The 11,225-nt window shown below is 40.0% G+C and overlaps 1 long non-coding RNA gene across 1 annotated transcript in view; it reads right to left on the bottom strand.

Annotated features, from left to right (window-relative positions):
- Positions 1-9,304, bottom strand: part of LOC117304647 — a 28,219-nt gene extending 18,915 nt beyond the window's left edge. The window contains exon 1 of the long non-coding RNA XR_004520611.1: positions 9,244-9,304. This is a non-coding gene — a long non-coding RNA (uncharacterized LOC117304647). The remainder of the gene's footprint in view (positions 1-9,243) is intronic.
- Positions 9,305-11,225: the final 1,921 nt, after the last annotated feature.

Raw genomic sequence — 11,225 nt, 5'->3', positions numbered from 1 at the left:
CAAGCCGCTAACAGAACCCGCTGGATTCTTATATTTAAGAAGAGACAGAGACAAGAAACAAACAAGAACCAGTACAGACTTCAAAAGCTACCGCGAAATTTGCTGCTCGTTATGAGAAGAATAACTGCGATTCCTCTGAGAGAGGTCGGGTTGTCTGCCGATGTCCGGGCGAGCAACGTTGCTCATCCATCATGACTGCCTTAACGAAGGCAACAGCGCACGGCCGGGATGTGTTAACCAAACGCCCACGAGAAAGAGAGAGAGAGGGGGGAGATATTCCGAGGAGTGTATAGATCGATAGAAGGCTCTGAGATGACAGCCTCTGTATGAAGCATATAACGATGGCAATTTAGAAGTAGAGTTATCACTTGTCATGCAGTTTTACCCTCTTTCCTCCTGAAGAAAACTCAAGAAAAAAACCAAAGCTGTGAAGTACCAGTGTTGTGATGTTATTTAACAGGTACCTATAGTGGAGGGAATTGCGGAATAATGTATTACTTGTGTTGTGGTTTGGACTCAAAAGGGGGATATAGGCCTACAATATTGGTAAAGACAGAGAGGGAGAGGGATATGTAATGAATTCTGTTCAACGAGTATGGTTATCATTTATAGTTGGAAAGCGATTATTATCTGCACATGCGCAGCGATTAGAAGGAGACTTGAATAAGGTTAGCTATTAAAGTACACGTCTTATCCAATACGACGTTGTTGTTGTTGTTGTTGTTGTTGTTGTTGTTGTTGTTGTTGTTGTTGTTGTTGTTGTTGTTGTTGTCGTTGTTGTTGTCGTTGTCGTTGTCGTGGTCGTTGTCGTTGTCATTGTCGTTGTCGTTGTTGTTGTCCTTGTCCTTGTCCTTGTCGTTGTCGATGTCGTTGTCGTTGTCGTTGTCGTTGTCGTCGTCGTCGTCGTTGTCGTCGTCGTCGTCGTCGTCGTCGTCGTCGTCGTCGTCGTCGTCGTCGTCGTCAATGTCGTTGTCGTTGTCGTTGTCGTTGTCGTTGTCGTTGTCGTTGTCGTTGTTGTTGTCGTTGTCGTTGTCGTTGTCGTTGTCTGACAACTGCCAATAACGATTTTAATATCATGTTTGGTTTTTTTTCAACTCGATGAGCCTGTAATTAACATTTGGAAATGTATGATGTGTTTAGCAATAACCTGTCAATCACCACTGACCACAAGCATGATGGGCAAAAAATACAAATGTAAGATTTTAATTTGTATGACATGAAGGGGGGCATTTCTTTTGATAGATTTATGTTTTGTTTCCGTTTAGATGCAAATAGTGCTGGTATGCCTCCAGGTAACAAAACTGACACACGGAAATGTCAAACAATATCGTAAATGCTTTTTGTTTTTCTCTATAAATATATCTTTAGATGCATCCATTTTGAAGACGCGGTTTCAAGAAAAACATTCAACATTGTTCAAAGTGATAAAAAAAAGTGTCAAGACTGTCAAACCATGGTCAAACTGAGGGTAGTTGGAAAACCCAAACTGCTCGTATTTTTTTCCCTAACTGTTTCACCAGTGATCAAAAAGACAACCATAACGAGAATAAAATCAAACCCTGTAAACGAACAAAACAAATTCCGCTTTTTACAACTGTAATGTTGCGAAACGGACATTCCACAAACATGCGCACTAAGCAATAGATACAATGTCATGTCCAATAGATCACCAAATCAAAATGGTCAGTATAATCAAAACAAGCCAGACTTTGCCCCATGTATCCGGGCCAGATCACCACATCAAAATGGTCAGTATAATCCAAACAAGCCAGACTTTGCCCCATGTGTCCGGGCCAGACTTTGCCCCATGTATCCGGGCCAGATCACCACATCAAAATGGTCAGTATAATCAAAACAAGCCAGACTTTGCCCCATGTGTCCGGGCCAGACTTTGCCCCATGTATCCGGGCCAGACTTTGCCCCATGTATCCGGGCCAGACTTTGCCCCATGTATCCGGGCCAGACTTTGCCCCATGTATCCGGGCCAGACTTTGCCCCATGTATCCGGGCCAGACTTTGCCCCATGTATCCGGGCCAGACTTTGCCCCATGTATCCGGGCCAGACTTTGCCCCATGTGTCCGGGCCAGACTTTGCCCCATGTATCCAGGCCAGACTATGCCCATGTATCCGGGCCAGACTTTGCCCCATGTATCCGGGCCAGATCACCACATCAAAATGGTCAGTATAATCAAAACAAGCCAGACTTTGCCCCATGTGTCCGGGCCAGACTTTGCCCCATGTATCCGGGCCAGACTTTGCCCCATGTATCCGGGCCAGACTTTGCCCCATGTGTCCGGGCCAGACTTTGCCCCATGTATCCAGGCCAGACTATGCCCATGTATCCGGGCCAGACTTTGCCCCATGTATCCGGGCCAGATCACCACATCAAAATGGTCAGTATAATCAAAACAAGCCAGACTTTGCCCCATGTGTCCGGGCCAGACTTTGCCCCATGTATCCGGGCCAGACTTTGCCCCATGTATCCGGGCCAGACTTTGCCCCATGTATCCGGGCCAGACTTTGCCCCATGTGTCCGGGCCAGACTTTGCCCCATGTATCCAGGCCAGACTATGCCCATGTATCCGGGCCAGACCTTGCCCCATGTATCCGGGCAAGATCACGCAGTTTCCCCAACGAGAACAAGAAACAAAAAAACCTCAAGACTGGGGAAGTTTGCAGGCTAAGTTTGTCCCTAGGTCAGCTGACTTCATCACAGTAACGATTGTTCCCCCTTCGGCTCAGCTTTTTACAACCATCATGGGGTTTATGTACAGCATAAGTATACACTGTTATAAGTCCCAATCCTCAAGCAATATTTCTTGAAGGTTCTACGTGAATCCCGTTCAGAAAAAGAGAATGGACGAAAGAGCAAGAAAAGAGGAAAACTTCATTTGTAGAGTGATGTATGACAGGGAACGTGTTAGGATGAGAGCTGGTGACATTTCCCTGAATCTTTTCCGTCAGTCGGATCAAGCCGACACACCGCGGGCTTTCTCCATGCCTGGTCCCGTCATCATAACCTAGGCCTCTTGTCGATGATATGAGACGGGGGGAAACCGCCACGAGTTCCTGCAAGCTAACCCATCCTCATTGCCCCGTCTTCTCTGTGCAAGCTTTCACCCCCTCTCTCTCTCTCTCTCTCTCTCACACACACTCTCAAGCTTACAGCGATAATTTGCCGTCTATCTTCACCAAACAAATCCCCCAGCATTTGTTTATTTCAGATTGCTCTGAGAATTTGCAATCATATCTCCTGAAGCTGAATATGTCTGTCATTATCCGCGTTGATCGTGGCCTCGTCAAGCAAAGACCGATGCACCTTCTTGTAACAGTGATTTAAAGGGGATACTGGGCTGACCTCAACCGCCATTTTCTTGAAATACAATATCAATAATTTTTTTTTTTTTTAAACAAGCAATAACCAAAAATAGAGAGACAAAAAATGTTTGCAGCAAACAATTTGAACTCGATGTTTGCACCCTTCTGCCTTGCTTTTTATGAAAGGAGTTTCATAATAGATATCGGAGAGGTTGTGAAGGCAACAAGGAAATACATCACGATATATATAATATGTGTATATTTATCTTGTTTTAAACTTCACTAAGCAAACAGCTCTTAACAGATTTGTGAACTCCTTAAATAAATGTTGCGTTGCGTAATTTTTTATTCCCGCAAGGGAAAAACCCACAAATGAATCATAAGGGAAAAGGCGAAGAAGAAGAAACTGTAGGTAGGTTTATCTGAAATAATCAACTGGCAGACTTCTATTTGGGGAAGACAATTGAGATAATAGTGGGTTTTTTTGCACGTTGTTTTGATCTAGAGCCTTGCCCAAAAATAACAGATTAATACACAGAGAAAAGGGCTTATCGATTCAGAAAGAAAAAAAACAATCCTTTATTCCACAACCATGAAAGGTTTATCTTTCTCCGTTTTTGATGTGATTTATATATTTATGTATGATATTGTCGTTTTTAACTAAAGTTTCATTAATTTTTCAAAAGAGATTTTCTGCTACACATTGTCCGGACTCAACTGGCAATCTCGTTAAATTCAACCGGGCGGAAAAGGTGCTTAGTCGAACGCCATGGATCCAAACCAAAAAAAGCATAACCGAAGTTCTTACTTGTACACTGAATATTTCATGGGCAGATTGAGTACAATAATGAAGTTCTTTTATTTCTAAGATATTATCAGAGTGACGGAATAATCAAATTCGACTCACCATTGTATCATTTACAGTAGTGCTAAAGGGTCCGATATACTTAACCACCGGAAAATGACCATGGGTTTGCAAGAGTGACTCCATTATTTATGGATTTATTTTTGCTATAGAAGGCAACAGCCATCTTTTTGTTAACCCTCAGCTTTCTGCTTGCAAGTAATTGTAAGATATCTGAGGCTAACAAACCCTTACAAGCCTGAATATAAGCATACAAATCATTGAGTGTTAAGGGAACCCGACCAATATGTGATGGCATGATTAGTTGTCAAAGTGACATAATTCTCAAAATGGTATTTTGTGTAATCAATGTGGCTAAAAGAAAAAAAAATTAATGAATGATAATTGTTTAAATTGAAACAGTCTACAAACTTTGCTTCAAAATCATAACCAATATTTAAAAAATTGAGCATGTTAGGCTATTATGCTTTCGGTTAGTGAGATGAGCCTGATGTAAAAACCAAGACTTAGCTCAAACTCTGCAACAGTTTGTGGTTCGCCTTATACTGTGACGTCATGATGTGACGTCATGTTATCATTACCTTTCAATGTTTGATTGAGTAGTTCCTCGTTGTGGTTTTACTGTAGATTGTGTTCATTACACTACGGTTTTTTCGAAATCTTTTTTTTTTTTTTTTACCTTTTCTGGGTTTTTCAAAACTCTGAAGACAAGTTGATGTTACGTTTTAGATTTTTGTTTTGCCAACAAAGTCATCTGTTAACCAATAATCGTTACATATCAAAACAAACTCTTTGACTCTCAATAGTATTTCCTTTAACAACTTACATTAGGTCATCAAGAATTATGACCTTTGAGATACATTCATATTACAGATCGCAAAGAGCGAAATAAACTCAATGGTTTACAACGAGACGAGACAATGATACGAAACCAATCTTGAGTGATCCTAGGTTTGGAGTATAACTTTATTTCCCGGCAGACATTGACTAGAAGCTGCGTCGCAACCAATCTCCCACCAATGAAAGGAGAAACCACTCTGGCCTTTGGATGATAAACAACATCGGAAGTAACTGCTCCCTTTCCAAAAGACCTGCCTCGTGAAATTGAAATGCGAGGGGGATAAGGGAGGGAAAAAAAACCTCCTCAAACTGAAAAAGGGGACCCATTGAAAAATAACCGCAATCCGGACGCCGGATCGCGTGGAACATTTTATTTTTGATTTCAAGGGAAGGCATTTAGCCTAATTTCTGCACCTTGAAGGTGAGACTACTCCAGAGTTGTATAATGCTACGAGGAAGGTCCGGTTGTCCGGGTTAGGCTTCGTATTCTAACACCATGGTACCCTGGGGATTGTTAATACACGGTAAGGGAATGGGTTTATTGTGTAGACGCAGGAGGCTGACGTAATGTAGACTGACAAGAAGATAGCAGATGATAATACCAGCGTATTTGCATTGGGTGTTATCAGCTGAAGCCAGGTGCGCAATCATTGGTTAGGCTGGTGGGGAGACTAACTCTCACACTCACACGCAAAAAAGAAAAACCACATCGATTGAAAGTTACCACTGTAACACAAACCTCTCTAAGCAATTTCAGAACTGTCCGATATATGTATTTCCCAGTGATATTGTATAGCAATTAGTTTGTGTGTTGCATCATAAGTCACATTATTTTCATAAACGCTATAGGAAATAATAAAATTGAATTGTTCTTTCAACTTGCAGTATTTGAAGTATTTATATCAATATTCCACAGTTTTTCCCCTCACTTGAATTTGAAATCTCGGGGCGATATTATTTGGCCAGTTACAGAATTATAAGAGTTATTACCTAATTTTAACAGGCTGAGATGCAGATTTAAAAATGCTATCCAAAACGATTTCCAGGTTTTCCCCTTGAAAAACAAACTAGGGTAGGGGTAGACCAAACCCTGTACTTTTTTTCCACAATCCATCTACTTGACGATGGTCCGAAGCAATAGAGAGAAAAATTCAAAACACCTCTTCCCCCATATTTGTCTCCTTTTAATTTGTGTCCAATAATGGTTGTTGGGCTCACCTGGCCAATGAAAACAGGCTGTATTATGACGGTGGTAGGATTTGATGGTTGAGTACTGCATAGTACCACCGTACTCACGGCGCCTTGTCAACTCAGATTAAAATCGCCAGTTCGTGAAATGTGAACGGCCTCCGAGCCTAGTTTTTTCATGCCTTTTCCTATCGCCTAGATTTTTTTCTTCTCTTTCTTTCTTCTTCTGCTAGTCCCCTCCTGCCAGGCGAGGTGACTGACATCGCCGATTTGCCATTGTGTCGTGGCCTAGTTCTCAAACCCAACCCGTTAGTCGGATTTTTTTATGTGGCGAAATTATAACCGAGATTGTTATTAAAAATCATAATTTGAACTGGGACAGATTTGAATTTGTACGTCGCTGCGGCGGGTAGTTCAGGGGGAATATTAACAGGTGACTGTGGGTGTGATGTCAGAAAATGTCCATGTTAATTTGACTGATTTTCCCTCTCTTTCTCTCTCAAAAAAAAGGAGAGCAGTTTTTAATATTATGTCAAACTCTTGGCAGATCTTTGTTTCTATGATTATGAAACCTTTCTAGTTATTTTTTAGAAAGACATACCTTCGTCAGTCCAACCAACATTTTATTTAGATTTTTAATTAATTAAATGGCAACATCAAAATTTACTACAAATGTATCGGCTCGTGTTTTCTTTCTTTACACACCAGCAGAATCAAAATCTTTTCATTTAATGCCTGTCTGGCCCTGGATTTATGATACCCACTAATGTTTATAACAAAAAGAAGTTTCCCTGTATAAACTACAACTATTGCCTAGAAAATCACAATACATAATCGTCTGATACCCAATTATGCAATGTCAGTTAATGGGTGCTGATTCCATTTTATACCAACAAGGGGTCAGTCCGTTATATTTTCCTTCATGGTCTCGTATTGGTCGACTTTAATAATTGAAATCATTTTGTTGAAAACCTAATGCTGGGTTTTGACAACAATGGGAAGGTGTATTATAAGAATAATGAACCGAGTCACGCTGAATCATCCCCTGTGTCAGTTATGAAGACATTACAAAGATGATTTATGTTGTTATAAATAACACAATGGGCTAAATTCATCACTGATTAATAACAACAAGTTATCTTGAAATAATTCACAGAACGATACTGTACAAAAACCCATATACGTTTAGTTTAGATGTTGTGTTAATTCTGTTGCTGTGGTTGTTATTGCAGCTGCTGTTGTTGATGTTGTTAATATTGTTGACGTTGATGTTGATGTTGCTACCATAGCTGTTGGTGGTATGTCTTCTTGCTTGTTAGTGTTGTTGAAGCATTTACATTTTTGTTTTATTAATTGTTTGTGTTGTATTATTTGGGCGCCTTGAGTTGTGCACTTACTTGGTTTCGGAAAATAGATTCAGACAATACGTTGAAATCGAAGTCGAATCGAAACAATGTGTCGAATATTTGGTGCGAATTGATCCTTAACAATGTTGACCCTGTTAAATTATTCCAATCACATGTTTTTAGTTTACAATTTTGACAAATAAAAGTTAAACACACACACATCCCTACATAAATACTTTTCCATACCAAAAACACATTTCACTGACGTCCATGCAGAGATTGTTCCTCTTTGGAAATAACAAGAGCACCAAGTAGACCCTTATTCTTCTTAAACTTAGTTCCCGTTTTGTGCAATGACAATAATCGAAGCTCATTTTATCAGAAGGGGAACTGACTATTATCGCTCTTTCTTTCTCTGATTGGTTGTCACTGAAATATGGAATCCTATTAATGACGTTTTTGTAAATAAAAGTCTATCGACTGTAACACTTATTTATAAAAACAACTTGTCATGATTATAAAAAGAACCAGTTACTAATTGAGATATGTATTGGTTTCCATCTAATATAAGTAGAAAGAACACAAGAGAAGGCGATACAAAATTGTTTTGAACAACCTGGGAACGAGGAGTCTAAACGACCGTGAGCTCCCAATAGACAACGGGGGACGTGGTTCAATGTTTGCCGCCATTTCGTACTTTGTAAAATGAGATGGAGTTATTGAATATAGCAATAATTGATGTCTATAGATCGTATGTAAACACTACTGTACACAAACACAACTTGCTACAAGTTGATGGTACGGGGCTTCATTGGAAGCAGAACAATTATCGCTAAACATTATTGTATTATTCATAGAAGTGATATTATTTTGCTTGCAGAAAGATCTGAGTTAGCTCAAACCTTGAAGCGAGAACAATGCGCGGTGACCACGAAACTTGTTACTTCTTGAGCGAAGAAATGTTACAAACAAATTATTTTAAAATGGTAGACTCTTTAATTGTTACGCTTCCAAATCATACTTGTGTGAACATCATGCAGAATTGGTTCTCGCAATAGTTGAATTAGTCAGGACTAAAACACCAATTGAACATAAACACCTAATACAAAAGAGGTGAACTTTTCTTGAGCTACGATAATCTACGTAACTGTTTCCTATTAATGTTGTTACAAAATGAGTTTTTTTTATATTTTAAATTCATCATTAGTTTCATCACCTCATAATTAATAACCCAAAATATGAATGCATTATTACAGTTTGTATACAAGGTAGAACTAATGTTACACTGTGAGCCAAGAAACATTTTGACCAATAGAGTCTCGTTTAAACACAGATCAAGTCAAGTTTGTACATTAGGTGTCTTTTATGGTGCTGGTTCTAGCAACTATTTGCCGAAAATATAAAAAATAGTAAAAGTAATAATTAGGACGTTTTTGGAGAGAGAGAGAGAGAGAGAGGGAGAGAGAGAGAGAGAAAGAGAGAGAGAGAGAGAGAGGGAGAGAATAAAAAACAAAACAAAGCAATAATTTATAATTGTGTCCAACTCATGGACTTAACTCTCTGACTCTGATAATATTGGTTGTAATTTCTATAGGAAAATCCCTAGATGTGTTAGCTGAAACCCTTGCAGTCAAACTAGCGCAAACAATGATTTATTTTGTTCACACTCTTTGATGCGGACTTACCTGTTAGCAGACACCCTTGGTTGATTCGGGAAGCTCACAGTCCGTAGGAGTGCGCAAGCCCAAGATGTGCGTTGGGGGAATACTCTACAGATTGAGGGCGGGCTTCATATTTTATAATCAGATTTAGGGAAGCCAAGTCACTGGTCAAACCAGCCGACCGAAGCTATGGTGCTATCAATCTGCCGCACTTGTAAACTTTACTTGGTGGTTAGGGACGAAAGAGGGGAATTTATGCAGAGAAGTTTTTTTTATTTTATTTTTCATTAATGTATTGAATGTCCTGTTAGATAAGATAGATGTATTGAGAGCACTTAGTATGTAGGAGGCAAACCGTTTTAACACTGATATATCTCGTGACTAATACTGTACATGTGTTAAACACCAAGAGTACAACCTGTCAGAATTCATTACAGTTTCTCTGGATTTACGGTGAGATATTGTAGGAATCTTGAACCATCTCAACTGTTTAAGGAACCTACTTAATTCATATCTTGTATTCTACACACTGTATCTATAACGGTTATACAGCGTAGGTTTCATTGGGCACGCCTGCTCTTCTAGCTCAGAGCATGATGCCAAGAGAGTCCGTGAAGGCGCATATTTATAGCGTGTTGGTTTTTTCCCGCGCGTTTTGGGGGGTTGCACTCAGAGATCATTTTCAATGCGTACGAATCTGTCACGTGGATGAGATGACGGTAATGTAACCAACAAACAGGGAGAGAAAAACACGAATTACTCTAGTTTCCGAAAGAGCAATTTAAGACGTTCATGAAGAAATGATGAATTGAAACACGGTTTGAGATGAAGATAAAGGAAGAAGGATGGTCCTCTAAATGGGGGATACCAATGGTTGTTGCACTAGCCTGTAGTCATAAAACATGAATCAATATTGGTAGATCCACTATAAGTTTTGGTCAATGAAGGGTGGAAGTGTCCTTAGTTCATAAAAGCGAATAGTCATGAAGACAATAGTCAATTATTACCCACTAGTTGTCAATGTGGAGTGGACATTTCATTTCAGGATAATAATACTAACATAAAGTCACAAAAGACGGGAATAATAACTGATGGGGGGGGGCATCTGTCCCTTGGTGAGATGGTATAGTATCATTGTTTGAGTCACAGCGTCACATTCTCTGCAGATCCACATTTAAAGGTTTGGTCTTTTTTGGCGAGATTATTCATTAAGACGGACAATATCTTTGGTCGTTAGGCCCTACACAAAATTAAGTCACTGATGAGCTCATTAAAAAACAACTTTAGGTAGATTAAGGTAGAGGTTTGGGCGGCCTTCTGATAGCAATGCAGTTCGGAAAAAAAATGTTTAAGTCGAATGGAATTTAAATGCATCTCATTCGGCAGAGAAACAATTAAGATGGGCGTGGTGTTGTGGTTATACAAACTTGAAACATGTTGAAAAGATAGGTGTAGATTTCTCAAGTCCAAAAATAATGTAAAACATTCTGAATTTCTAGGGCTTTATACAGTTGAGGGGCTTCAACACGAATGGGGAAGGGGGGTGAACAACATTCCTCTGCTCCAGAAAGCTACAATCTCTCTTCATCGTCAATTGGTCAACCTTCTTAGATACCATGGGGCAAGGCAGGAGGCAAGCAACTTGACTTACATCATCAAGTTACGTCTTATTGCAACGGCCATACCAATGTCTTCTTCTCACTAGCTCGTGTTTGCCTTGCTAACAATTATATCCCACTTTGGGGGTTGCTTGCTTCTCGCTCCGGCACTCCGGCACTCCGGCTCTCCGGCACTCCGGCTCTCCAGTCAATGCGACAGGCTTGAAGAGAATTGCTGGGAGGAACCGTGAGAGTGATGAAGGCAGGTTTATACCGGCTACATAGTAGTGTACACAAACATATAGAATCAGGATCAATATTTTGATTTGGTGTGGCGCCGTGACTGTTACGCGCAAAGTTATTTTCTTTTTTTTCTTAGCAATTCACATCACAGTGACCTCGATATAA

This window comes from Asterias rubens, chromosome 21, assembly GCF_902459465.1.
Source record: "Asterias rubens chromosome 21, eAstRub1.3, whole genome shotgun sequence".
In the NCBI taxonomy this organism is placed as follows: domain Eukaryota; kingdom Metazoa; phylum Echinodermata; class Asteroidea; order Forcipulatida; family Asteriidae; genus Asterias; species Asterias rubens.
Note: the sequence above shows the minus strand (reverse complement) of the source record. Positions and strands in the feature narration are given on the sequence as shown.